The sequence below is a fragment of the Cyanistes caeruleus genome, chromosome 5, assembly GCF_971803275.1.
Source record: "Cyanistes caeruleus chromosome 5, bCyaCae1.hap1.1, whole genome shotgun sequence".
Classification (NCBI taxonomy): domain Eukaryota; kingdom Metazoa; phylum Chordata; class Aves; order Passeriformes; family Paridae; genus Cyanistes; species Cyanistes caeruleus.
The window spans coordinates 79,941,065-79,954,977 of record NC_141705.1 but is presented as its reverse complement, the minus strand read 5'-3'; the positions used below and the strand labels follow the sequence as shown (position 1 = coordinate 79,954,977).

The window sequence follows — 13,913 nt, the reverse complement described above, 5'->3', positions numbered from 1 at the left end:
CTTGCCCCATCTCTCTATTCTGCCAGGCTGGAGTTAAAAGTGCTGGCTACAGGATGACATATCCTAGAGAAAGGGAAAGAAAGGTGGGATTTGTGGCAGCTCCACAGATCCCTGACAAAAGAGGAAATAGGAGGAAACGTGGGAGGAATGAGCAGTGAGTGATATCCACGTTCTGGCATGGCTAGGAAGGGGGAAAGGGCACGTCCACAGGGACCCGGGAGCTGAGCAGAACCGAAAGCACAAACAGCTTTAAACACGGATGAGAGAAGACAACTTGAGAAGAGAAAAAACAACAGCTCAGACACAGCCTCGAGCAGCCCTGGCTCCAGGAACACAAGGGTGTGCTCCTGGGGTTTGGGCAACGTGCCACTGCCCTGCCCCATGTGTTACTGAGGCTGTGAACACCACCAGGGCACCACACAAAAAGCTCTGCTGTAGGGCCCCTCAGCATAGAACAGTTCTCTCATGGCGAATGCAAAAATTTTACTCACTCCCACAAGTTTGGGGAAGCGTGTAAAATTTACACACTTAAAAACACAACTGTAGTAAATTCTAGTAAAATTTACACACTTAAAATTTTAGTCTTACAAAACTAGTAAGCCCTATTTCCCTCTCCAAATTCAGCTTTCAGAAAGCCAAACGTCATGTGCTGCATCAGTGGGGTCCCATTTCTTCATTTAAAAAACAGAATAAAAATTATGGGTTGCCAGTGTGAGCCTTGGAGGCACTCCTGAGGTTTTCCTGCCATGGCTACCATGCTGAACGTTGCTGCAGTTGATATTCATTACTTCCTTATTTAACCTGAGAAATAATTAGCTATCATATGTCCTTCCATGGACACATCCAGAATGGAATCATAATGTAGTCCATAAATAAAAATAGCAATAGTTCACCAGCATGATAGTTTGACATTCTACAAATGAAGAGAAAAGGACAAACAACCTAAAAAGGTTTTTTGATTATTTTTAAACTGTAATTAATTACATGTGTAAATAGATTAGCAGCAGCAACAGCTCTGGACAAGCAATTAGACAGCTAATTATAGGGAAAATGCAACTGAAGGCTCCAACAGATGACCACCCGTCTGCTCCACGTCCCAGGTGTTCAAGAACTCTCAGGTTTGTTTAGCTTTATAAAAAACATCTATTCATCTAACTCGGACACAGCCATGAAATGCAATATACAGAAGTAAAAGAGAAGCTCAGCTCTCTCTGTTTCCTTTTCCTGTGTCCTGCCACTGCTGTCAGTCCAAGGAACAGCTCTTGTACCCACCAAACATTACTGAGAGAAACTAACACCTGAGTTCTGCTCCCTTTCTCCCATTATAAAACCACTTTCCTGTTGGAAAAAAAATGGTATGATCCTTTACATGGGAACAGGCCATTTTTTTTCCTGAATTACTGCAGTTCTTTTAAGATCTGCTGGGTTTCCTCACTAAATACAATATTTGAGAAGGGATGTTTTGCAGTAATTTATTCCCTCAGGAGAAGTTTACAGCAACTAAACTAATTAGGCATGAGTCTAAGTAAACATGAAAATGCTGATATGCTTCCAAGCGCCTGCTCCTACTTAATTATGTTTTGTTTTATATTTATCTCTCAGCCTGTATGAAAGTCTCCCATGTGACAGGAGCACTTCATTTCCTTCCCGCGTTCAATGCCACCTTCCACAGCTCCTGTCCCACTTAGGAGGGGAGAGGCTGCCCCAGTCTGTGCCCAGCACACAGAGACAAGAGGATGTGGACTGAGAGCTGTCCGATAATGGCTGTGCAGCTGCTCCCAGCCCAGCTCTGTCTCGATCACCCCAAGAGCTGAAGCACTCCTGGTGGTGGGGTTATGTGACACAGCTCAGGTCAGCACAGCCGGCCTAAGGAGAGCCCCCAAACGCAGCTACACGGCCAGACCTGAGAGGCTGATTCCAGGGAAGGGGTGGCCAAGAGCCGAGGATGAGGTGTGGAGCAGCAGCAGGAAAGCTTTACCAGCAGGTACAGGATCCCAAATGGCAGCCTGGCAGCAGCGGCACTGCGCTCTGCAGCCCGACACCCCAGAGAGGCGCTCTGGCCATCGCTGGCCCCTTGGCAAAGCCCCTGGGCGAACAGCAGAGCCCGCCGGCCGCGTTTCCCTCCCTCAGAAGGGCAGGAGAGACACGGGCACGGCACAGACAGGGGAGGAAGCCGCTGGAGCCACACGGGAGAGGCTCACGGAGCTCCCTCTGGGACACGGCGGGCTCAGCGGGAGCGGCAGAAGCGAGGAACAGCTTGGAATCGCCCCAGAGCGGCTCCAGGGAGCTTTCCAAGGCACCACCCCCGGCCTAAGGCCTGGAGTCGGAATGGAAAAGCTCGGCCGGGATGGTGGGAAAGGAGCAGCTCTCGCTCGAGTGGAACAGGACAAAGGCATTCCCACAATAACCAGGAATGTTCTTCCCTGCCTCTGCTGTGCCAGCTCAGCGCATCTGCCCAGGGCCCTCCGTCCTCCCTCAGCTTTAGGAACACCTTCCCACCTCCTCCAGGGGCCGAGAAATCCTCCCAGCGCCGCTGAGAATTCCTCCCTCCCTCCCTCTTCTCCCTGGCTCTCCCAGCAGCTCCCGGCCAGCGCCTCAGGAACTCGGGGGCTCCTGGTTCCTGCAGACACCTCCAGACCTGGCTGTATCCCATGGCTCTGGAACAACATCCAGAACTACCTCCACAATTCTTATTCCATTTTAAGAAAATGCCACAGAGTTCTCTGCATCAACAAGTGAAACCGGAATTCTGTAACTCAGAAATCCCAGCTCTGCTAGCTCACATTTTTTAGAGTTTTACAGACAAACAGAAAAGCATCACTTTAGCTGAATACCTCTAAAGATCTCTTTTATAAAGATATATAACACCAAGTCAAGAAATGCAGCAGCAAAAGAAAATAATGAACTTTTGTTGGTTATTTTCCTTTCAATTGTATTAAAAAGCCCACAAAGGTGTTCCTGAGGACTTGAAAACAGTGGATTTCTTACCTAAAAGATGTGCAGAGTCACAAATTAGGTGCCTTCCTCCTTTTCAAAGTCCTCCTTGATACTTGGATTCTTTGACAGGTTTCCAGTTCATTTTAAATATAACTCCTTACCTGTGTTCACCTCTTTTTGCCAATTATTAGCTGGCACTAATTACAGGTCCCACTGTAGATAACCTTGAATCCCAAAGGATTTAAGATTTCACTCAGTGAGTATAATTTCTTTAGGGGAAAATTATCTCTCCTTTTTTCTACCTTCTTGTCATGTTCTCAGAACAACACCCAAATACCAATTCCATTTTCATAAGTGAATGACCTCTTTTTCCAGCCTGTGATTCTCAGCCTTGCCACGAGAGATGGTGGCTCACAACCACTGGCTCTCAGCAGGCACCACTGTTTGTAAAACACTGACATACTAAAGGCAGAGCAAGAGTTTACACAATAAAGCTTAATTTAAAATTTCCCTTCTTAAAAATCTAAATGTTATCTGGAAACAGTTGGTTTAAAGATTAACGTCAGTTCTGGAAAAATAAAAAGATCTCTTGATATTTTCAACAAGAGAATGCTATTTCTTAGTCTGGCTCTTTTAAATTGTAGTTTATATTGGCTGTTTATTGCAGATTTAGGGCTGGGAGACAATTTGGTAATTAAAGCCTGAGATATTTTCTAGCTACCCAGGATCTGAAGTTCACAAGTTACCATCAGCTTCAGCTCCCCTCAAACCCCCACATATCAAATAGGAGAATTACAATAATAATACTGAAACTTTCAAAAGAGTTTTTTCCTACTGCAAAATAGTCATCATATAGATCACACAAAGCCATCAGAATTATTACAAACCAGAAAAATTCCAACAAGCTTTTGAAGTTTGTGCATTTTTACAATTGCTTCTTTTCTCAGCTGTTGCCCATCTATAACTAACAGCTCTAAAAATATCTTTAAAAACGTAGCACATACCCGGTCATGCTGTCACAGGCCCAGCTCCAGCAGGAGGCAGAGGATGAGGATGGGGAACCCTGGGCTGGGACATTATTGGTCCTTTGCACCTTCACCCCTTGTGTCTGTCCAAAGCACTTTGATCCAAAGCATTGTGATCAGTTTCCCAGTCACATTTCAGTGACAAATACAAATAAAATAACAAAACCTACAAAGTCCATGGCATTTCAGGAACAGTCCTTGGCCGGGACTCTCGCCTTCCCCCTCACACACACATTGTGTCTGTTTAATACTTGCTGATGATTCAGGCAGAAAGCACTGAGTCAATTCACATTTAATGACTTCTTTAAGGGTAGTTTTACCACTTCTTGAACTATAAACTCAACTATACATGTTTTTTCTCCACACTCCACGAGGAAATTTCTGCTCTGGAGCCGGACTGTAACACGTCCCGCAGCTGACGAGGCTGCGGCAATGGCGGCAATCCTGAGGCGGCGCCAGTCGGGCTCACTCATGGTTTAAGGAGCAGCCGAGGTTTTCACAGAAGCCTGGGACCCCCAGCCCCACAGCAATGAGGTTTTCCAGGGAGCAGCCTGGGAGCAGCCGAGGTTTTCACAGAAGCCTGGGACCCCCAGCCCCACAGCAATGAGGTTTTCCAGGGAGCAGCCTGGGAGCAGCCGAGGTTTTCACAGAAGCCTGGGACCCCCAGCCCCACAGCAATGAGGTTTTCCAGGGAGCAGCCTGGGAGCAGCCGAGGTTTTCACAGAAGCCTGGGACCCCCAGCCCCACAGCAATGAGGTTTTCCAGGGAGCAGCCTGGGAGCAGCGCTGCCAGGGACGGCAGCTCCCGCAGGCGGATCCATTTTCATACCGACACCGGAGGCGCTTCTGCCCTCACGGCTGAGGCGGCTCTGACCCGGCCCGAGGGTTTCAATTCTTCCCAGTCACACCAGCTCCCACCGCCTCGGAACCCAAGCCTCCAGCAAGCAGCACTGAAATAGGATGGAGTTTTTGAAACTTGCTCCATCGAGACCAGCAAGTTTTTGCTGGAAAACACGAGATAATGAGCAGCATCACAGATCCACTTCTGCCTACTGGGGTGAGCACTCAGCAGCGCCCGTCAGGCCTCAGAGCCACCCAGCCCCTCAAAGAGCAGAACCAGCTCTTTTTATGGCCCTGAAACGAGTTTTTAAAAGTTCTTTTTCTCCAAAACTTGGCATTTTATAAATCATCCCCGAGTCTGAAGTAGACGGCAGTATGTGTAGGCCTTCCATATACCAGCATTTGCTCACTGTGTTTGGACTGACACTTTCAGTGGTTTTTTTTCTTTTTTTCTTTAAAAAAAAAAATCCTAATTAAAAGTCCCACAGAGAAGCTGTCAAGTTAAATTTATGACAAAGGTAGCTGCTTCTGCAGGTCGGTTTTCAAATCCATGGCTTGAAATGTGACTGACAGAGTGACACACGCTGACAAGAAAAGAGCTCCTCTGGAAGAACTTTTAAAAATCAGTATTTTTATAATTGATCTGAAGTTCGGGAAATGGGAAGACAAAGACGCTTTGCTGGTTTTCCATGCTTTTAGAGGCCGTGTTTCAGAAAATTAGTTCCTCAGGAAAATGTCTCCTAAGGGCAGCATTTAAGGATAAGTTTAAGTCCCACAGAGATTTCAGCAACACTGAAGGCTGAGTACAGATTTAAATGCTGCTAAAAGGGTTGATTTTTCTGGCAGGCTTTCAGAATCCACTGAAGAGAATATGTATTTAAAAAGGGCTTCACACCCCTAAGCTGTGCCAGTGTTGCCAGCAATAATAAAGTGCTGGTATGCAGGCATTTTTGAACCACAAAGTTCCAAAATTTCTTCTTAGCTGAAATTTGCTTTTTTCTTTTTTTTTGTGTCTGAAATCTTCTTTCCAGTACTCATTTTAACTGAAGTTAGTAGATTAGCATATTTTATCAGCTGCTGGAGTTCCACCTTTGACTGTAATTAAGTTCAGGTCAGGTCCTGAAAAAAAAGGACAGGCTGTTTCAATAAATGTATTTTAAAAGTTTTCATGTTTTAAAAGTAGTCTATAACGATGATTTAAATGTATATTCAACCACTTTTTTATATAATTATTCTGAACAGAAATCTGGCTTTCCTTGTTTTCAAGAGAAATCACTGAGTCCGAAGAATTGTCTTAAAGAAATCAGAGCTGCTCTTTAAACAATGTCTTTGCATTTAGCAATTGGTTTATTGTATTTTTTTTTCTTCTGCATTTCTTTAAATACTGACTGAAAATCCACTTCTACTTCCAAAGCTTCTATTTTCAGAATTTTCCTTAACTTTAATCAACACATATGTTTTCTCCAAAGCCTTTCAGAAAACTCCATAGCAATCAGAATTTCAATTCTAAATGAAAAAAAACCAAACCAAAACCAGGTATGTAGAAAATGGTAGGATAGATGAAGGAAGAAAATAAACCCTGACAAAATGCAGGTTCTTTTTACTGTTACTTTAACATGGTAAGAAGTTTTTACTTTTCCCAGTGACCCAAGGAAAGGTCTCAGGACCGCTGGATCGTCAAGCACAACCTGGTGCTGCTGGAGAATTGTTTTTAAATCCTACTGCTAAATGTGTTCAAGAGATGTGACTGATGCAGCAAGGTGCACAGTGAACTCTTTTGATAGTGTAACAGCAGGGAAAAAAACCAGAGGAATGGTAGCAACAAAAGCTTACAAAAGCCCATGGATCACTGAGAATGGTGATCATCTTGGCCTTGGGGGCAAGAGGATGTGCTCATTTGGGAGCTTTCCCAGAATAGAAATAATTGGCTCTTCTCTCAAAGACTAGATGCCTTGTTCCATCGACTGGAATGGTGAAATGTTCCAGGTACCTGGACAAGTGTGGAAGAGAAATATGGATTAAAAAGTGGAGCTATTCTAATCCCCAAACTATTAACTATAAATATTTCTATTTATTGTACGTAGGTTGTATCTCCAGGTTATATTTATATGCCTGTAAATGCTGAACATAACTGAAATCAGATGTAAGATATAAAACCACGAGGGCTGTGTTTATAGATAAAGCTTCAGTCAAATCTAAGTTGCTGGTGTTGTGACTATTTTATAGCAGAGTAAGGTGAAAAGCAGATATCTGGGTTTCCACTTCAGTCTGTGCTTCCTCCCAGAAGAGCCCAGAGTAACCAATTTATTTATCAGAGCAAAAAGTACCTGAAATTTTACTGTTTCCTTCGTATTGATTCCTGCTCACTGATGAGCTTTATAGGGCCCTGATTTACCTCACATTCAGTTAATATCATCAGTTCATTTATGGCCTACACCCAGGGTAGTTTATAACTTCACATATGGATAGTGACAGAAGCACTGATAAAATGAGATATTTATGAAGCTTAAGAACTAATTATTGGAGACTGGGCTGGCTGAAAGACGCCTTTTATCTGCAGGGTATTGCAGATAGACAAGTCTCATCTGTTAAGCTTCAAAACTCAAGTTAGGGGTTCCAAGCACAAACTAAGTTTGGTTTTCCCACACCAAAAAAAAAAAAAGAAATATAGGTGCATGAAGGCCTGTTGTTCCTAAGAAGTAAAAAGCATCTTTGGATGCTGCAGTGGTCTGCTTTGTTTATTTAAGAATTCCTTCTTCCTGCTTGACTTGTGACAAGAAATTGCTGTTAAGGCAGTTCCTTTGATTGAAATTCTCAAGCTAATCCCAGCTCCATTTTGTCTAATGTTTGTCATGAAATAAACACTACTGGTATCTGAAACAGAGCCATGAACAGCTGTGCTAATTATATTAAACCAGCACCTTTATTTAAGCACCCTTTTTAGCATTATTAGCTAAACAGTAAATTGAGTATTTACACAACATTAAAAAAAACCCTGCAGATTACACATATCTCAAAAAAATCTGCACCAATCTGGAAACCATTACAACCTATCAACTGTGTAGTTGATAAAAAAATGAAGTTAAGGTGGTGTAAGTGCCTGACAAATGTTCTCTCTCTAGCACCTTTTCCAAAATGGGCAAGAGTTACATGAAACCAAAGGGATTTGCAGTGTTCCTGATAGAATATGTAATCCTCAAACTCCAAAATACAGAGGGTGGAGATAGCACATAAACGTGGCCTCAAGCATCTTGTATCCATGGATTTTCCCAGCTGTGAACAATGGGTCACTAGGAACCAGCACCTTTTGAAATTAAAAACAAAAAAGGCAAAACAAACCAGCCTACACAAACAAGGACAGCAAGTTTGTCTTTTTTTTCCTTGAATGTAAGTGTCCTGACAGTCATGAAAGTAAATCTGTGGTCTGAGCAGACCATCTGTGTCAAAGTTTTACTCCTAATTAACATGGATAAGATCTTAAATTTCTAATTTTTATTTTCATTATTTATTTTATTTTCATTATTTATTTTCATATCTCATTTACAGGAGTGGAATATTTTAATCTTGGAAATATTGAATTGGGTGTTGAATATCATACATTATTCTAAGGGAGGCTTTATCAGAACATAAGTTTTAGAGTAAATTTGGCTTGTTCTTATCAAAACATGCACGCTGTTGAAGAAATTCCTCCTCCAGTAATCTAAAAAAGGCTGCTAACTTTGTATCTCCATGTCTTTGGCACACCTTCTGTAAAATGGGGGTAAAAATGCTTCCCAGGGGCTGCTCTGGTGTCAGCTAATCAGACACATGAGGCACATTTACATAAGTGGTTTCCATGATGTGATGATAATAAGGGAAATCATGGATTATAATGCATTTCATTTCACTATTGTTCATTTTATTGAGTCCCAGTTAATGGATTTATTTCTCTTCACGTGTGTTATCTTAGTACTTCACAATACAGTATGGGCTCTGGATTTAATTAATAATTTAATTAATATTCCCTCTTCACAGGATTGTTAAGAAAAATATAAGTACAAGATCTAGGAGCTGATCATGAGATACCAGAATGAGGCCACTTCCTGAGTAAAGCATTCCTCGTTGCCTTTTGTTTCATTCTTTTGCTCACTTAATTAGTTTCATTCCCTTTTGTGCATTTCAACCCACTGTAAAATTACTGTACACTTATGATATTTTCTACAGAATAAATTAATATCACCAAAATCCAAGTGGGGATAAATTAAGTATGCCCTCGAACAGCTAGTATCAGCTATTTCCTAATTTTTGAGGCACTGACTGCTGATATGGGTTTAATTGAATCCATTTGGATAATATGTACATTCTTGTACATAGACATGCTTTTCTGAATTATCTTAATATGTGTTATACCAACTTATGACTATGTCTACAGGGAAAATACATTACTAAAGTTGGTATTTAATAATTAATCAGATATTAATCACAGTTTTTTTGTGTTTCCAGCCAACTCAGGCATTAATGTTTTTTCAATATTTACCAAGAAATGATGTTTTTATATAGAAATAAATTTTTCCAGTAGATGGAAGTGTTGAAAATGCATACAGACAAAAGGCCTTTATTCCTCACCATTCTACTCAGTAATTCTCTCTTCATTTTTGCATTGCAAAATATCTCTTGGCTTGATGAGCACTATATATATATATATATATATATATATATATATATAAACCTCTCAGTGTTGTTAGCACTAAGTACCTCATCTACTGGTGCTTGTGTGCTACACAAAAAGCAGCATTGTAAAAGCTGGAAATAACCTTCCAATTGTTTCAAACAGACATTAATCACTTTGTTTAATATTGTTATTTGTACTTGATACAAGACCAGCCAAGACCCAGTGCACAGCCAAGAAACAGAGAAAGATGGATGCCCGTGATAAATATTAACCAACACATTTTTAGGCTATAAACTCATTTTGTAGCCTTCTTTTCCTGAAGGATTTATTCTCTAACTTAGGAACTCTATACATCCTGTCCCATAATGGTTCTCCTTTCAGACAGCTGTTGTCTCACCTCATGATATCTCTTCCCAAGCTTCTTCCTGAATCTCATCCAGGACAATGCCCATAATGACATCAGTATTTCAGAAGATTTTGCAAGTTCTCTGAAACAGCTAATTAATCTCTTTTTTTTTTTTTTAACCCTGAAAATTTCAGCAGCATACAAAATCATGTGGTGAGCTAGGGATCACAGTGAAAACAGATGCCATGTCTGGAGCTGACCTTTTTGGTAAATAAATTACAGGGAAACAGCCACCCTTCCAAGGCTGGTGGCATTACCCTGCTGTTCCCATATGCCCCTATCAGCTTTTTGCACAGTAAAAATGGAAAAGCAGCAAGAATACACAGGTTTTGGGTTTTTTTTTCAATAGGATTTTTCAACACACAGGATTTTCAACCTGAGTTTTCATTTTGCTTTGCCCCTTTCTGTTTACATCTTTCTTTCTGCATTTGGAATTCTCACATTTTAGCTTCTATCTGAATTCTCCAAAAGCTTTCCAGAGGATACCAAGAAAGTTAAAACTGAATTCTTTTTTTCTAAGTGTCTGAATGATTTCTGTTCCCAAACCTTAGCACCATTAGAGAGCAATTTTGTTCATAAACAAAAAGCTTTTTTTCCTAAATAGGTGGGATCAACCAAAAACTATGTTACCTTGTCTACATGTTACCTTCATTGCTTCTCAGTACAACATTAAGTAAATTTTCCTGAAGCTTGTAATTAGAGAATTTAATAAAATTTAATAGAATTCTGCATAGAAAATTCAAAAATGTTTATATAATAAAATGAATTCAGGAGTATCTAATGCTATCTAATGCTTTTTAGGTTCCTAAATGAGACACTTGTTTTGGAGTTTCTCAATAAGATGAAATACACGTCTCTGTCACGCCCAGACTTCAAGCAGACAGGAGATTTGCTCATTTGGATTTTTCTCATCACATTTGGAAGGATATGCTCTGGTGAAAATGAATGAGGTTTAAGATCCCAAGCCAGTTCTAGTTTGAAGGTCACTGCCCACATTTATCACCTCTTAAAGGCCTTCCCAGAATCCATAGAAGAAAAGCTTTTCTAGATGTTTGCTGAGAAGAATAGAGTAAATTATAACTTGGTACAAGTCAGCAGCTTCCCAGATGGTTTATCATAATATTTAAATCATTGCAGCAAGCCTCTCCTTCCCCTCAGGAGGAAAAACAATCAAATGGAATAGAATGAAGAACTTAAGTGTATGTTGAAAATGACTTTTTGTTTTTGGTGAGATTTTACTAAGAAACAAACATTTAACTTGACTCATAACTGGGGAACTTGCTGAAGTGTGCTATTAATCATCTTCTGGTAAGATTGCTTTCCTCAAGTACTGCCTCAGGACCACAAATCCCTTAGACAAAACACTGCAAGTGCAAAAGAACTGCTCCAAATGGATCATTCAAATAAATATCCAGCTTGAGAGCTAAACTTGAAAGCTCACTTATATCCTGTAAATAAATACATTTTCAGATGTAACAGAGGTGATCTTTCATACGAGAGGTGCGTGCATAAAGCGATAATTGCAGAGCATTGAACTCTAATATGCTTTGTGAAGTCAAAGCCTAACAAGTTATCAAGAGACTGGAGCTTCCTGTTCTCTACCCCATGAGCCCAGAGGAATGAGATGCATTCAGTTTACTTTATTAAGAAAGGTTATTAAACCAATCAATCCAGGGACTAGGACTTTGATGTATCAAAACCAAGCATTGGTCCTGCATGTTGTAACCTGCTGTATGTCCTTTAAATTAACCTTTAAATCACAGAAGTACCCTATCTTGAATCTGGTCTCCAGAGCACAGCTGTATGAAAGAGTCAGGGTAGTTTTTAAGTATAACCTGCACAAAAGGAAAAATAGATGGTAACCAACTGGATTTTGGCACAGGCAACTTTCTCTCCATCGAGTTTGCTCAGAAGAATCACAGTGGAGCACAAAAGGATGCATCACAAACTCCCAGCACATTGACTGATTGGAAACTACATTTTGAAAGACTGGCCACTATATCCACTCAACTTTTCTTACTCCTACCTGGACTTCTTTAATTTCCTTAGGGTTTTTTTTTAGAAGAATGATGATAGTCTTCAGAGAGAGCAGACTACAAAGGTGTGTGAAAGGAGTAGGGCTACAATAAAAATTTTCTGTGCAAGAGCACTAAGCAATAGGACATGAAAGACGGGCAGCTTCTCAGATGCTGCACAAAGCTGGAACTATTTAGACCAGACAAAACACTCACAAAAATGGATCAGATGAGAAGTAGCAAGGTCAGAGATAATACAGATGCAAGAACATGGTTATTAAGATTTGCACTCTGGATCGCTGGCAAAGAATAACTTTGACTTGAGTCACTGCCCATTCATTAATTTAGAAATCTCACAGTTGTTATCAAGAGTATCAAGTCTGTCCATGTGACACAGGGACACGCTGTCACCCAGACCAGCTGTGCTGTGGGTCTCAGCTCATGGGTTTGCCTTTGTGGGAAGCGGGGCCCCTGTGCTGGAGCTGCTTGGGCTGTGTCTCTGTGGGTATCCTGGGACAGTCACTCTGTGCTCTTCAGCAGGAGGGTTCAACAGAGCTTTAGCAGGGCTCCCCCACCACGTAAATCACCAAAAGAAATCATCTTCCCTAGGTGATACCTGCTTGGACATAACCCTTCTCATACTGCCAGCCCTTGTGCAAGGCAGCGCAGTTCTGCCCACTCGCAAAGCACGTCTGAGCCTCGTGCTGCTGCAGCAAAGCAGACTGAGCCTATTGATTACATACCTATTTATGTTATGAAGGTGCAAAGCCATTTTTTAAAAAAGGAAATCCTATTTCTCTGTGGGAAAAGAAAAAAAAAATCCTTTTAATATGTTTTAACCTAAATAAAATGGCCAGTTTGAGAAAAATTAAGTAATATGTCTAATGAAATCATGACATGCAATTTTAAGCTACAGTGAGCTGAGTAAAATGTGACATAGGAGCCTGCATTTTTTATTAGAGTTCATTAATCTTGTTAATGACTTATTGAATATCATTGTAAAAATCGATCCCAGTGGCTACATTGTTGTCTGCTTTAGCAACCTCATCCAGCAGCCACGCTGAACTGCCAGAGTATTTCTCCAGTCCATTCTCTGCAGCTTTGCAGGGAGCACTGCAGCAGGCGTGTTTTATGGCTGGGCATGATTGAAAAGGTCTCCCCTTGTTCTCAGCTGAGCAGGAACATCTATTTTTCCCTCTTTACACGGATATGAGGAGTGTATGTACACTCAGAGTAAGTTACCTATAAATGCAAACCACCTGCTTTGCTTTCTCTGCTGTCCCAAGCTAGGCTGAAATTCTATTTTTAATGTAGAATACTTCAGTAAATCTTACATATAACTAGAGAATTTCTCTCCCAAGTTTAACAAGTGTAAGCATACACCCTATGAGAGGAAGGGATTCCAGCAGGACAGACCAAATGAATCTGATTTTACATGAAGAGAAAAGCTGACCTAGGACTACTTCCTGGGAATGTTTTTGCTGCCCAACTTGTCATACACATACTTGGTTTTTAGCAATAAATTTACTGAACACACCCCCTCATTTATAATTCCTTGCTTAAATGAATTTTTGACATATTTGGGAATAGTATGGATACAGCTAGACACAAATAAAACTTCATAGTACACTTTAAAATTAATTACTTCAAGCCTTCTTTCTAAGTGAAGCAGCAGCACTTGACAGTATCATTAAATACTATCAATACTATCTATTATCAACGCACAGTTTTAGGATACACAAAAAAGGAGAACAATTTTTCCCTAAAAAGGGAAAGACTTTGTAATAAAGACAAAACTAAACTACTTCAGGTAATATATCACTACAGGAAATACACTGTTAACTGTATCTTAATTCATTTAACTACAGTAATGACTAAATTAGGAGCACTGTTGCTTTATATTTAAAAAAAGTAAATCATTAAAACTGGAATCTATATTCTAAGAAATGTGATTATTTTATTCAGCAAGGCACTGGTCTTTTTAGCTTTGTCATACCAAGTATGAAGTAGCTTTTTATGCAAAGTCTTTGGATTATTTTA

General features: G+C 40.6%; 2 long non-coding RNA genes across 3 annotated transcripts in view; one reads left to right on the top strand and one right to left on the bottom strand.

The window, feature by feature from the left end:
- The first annotated feature begins 4,786 nt into the window (after positions 1 to 4,786).
- Positions 4,787 to 13,801, top strand: LOC147653295 (uncharacterized). The gene is made up of 2 exons (XR_015286615.1): positions 4,787 to 6,337; positions 10,660 to 13,801. It is a non-coding gene; the product is annotated as an uncharacterized LOC147653295 (long non-coding RNA).
- LOC111929007 (uncharacterized) overlaps positions 5,795 to 13,913 on the bottom strand; it is a 134,920-nt gene continuing 126,801 nt past the window's right edge. For both annotated transcript variants that reach the window (XR_015286588.1, XR_015286590.1), the window contains 2 exons: positions 6,635 to 6,791; positions 5,795 to 5,920 (listed from right to left, as the gene is read on the bottom strand). This is a non-coding gene — a long non-coding RNA (uncharacterized LOC111929007). The remainder of the gene's footprint in view (positions 5,921 to 6,634; positions 6,792 to 13,913) is intronic.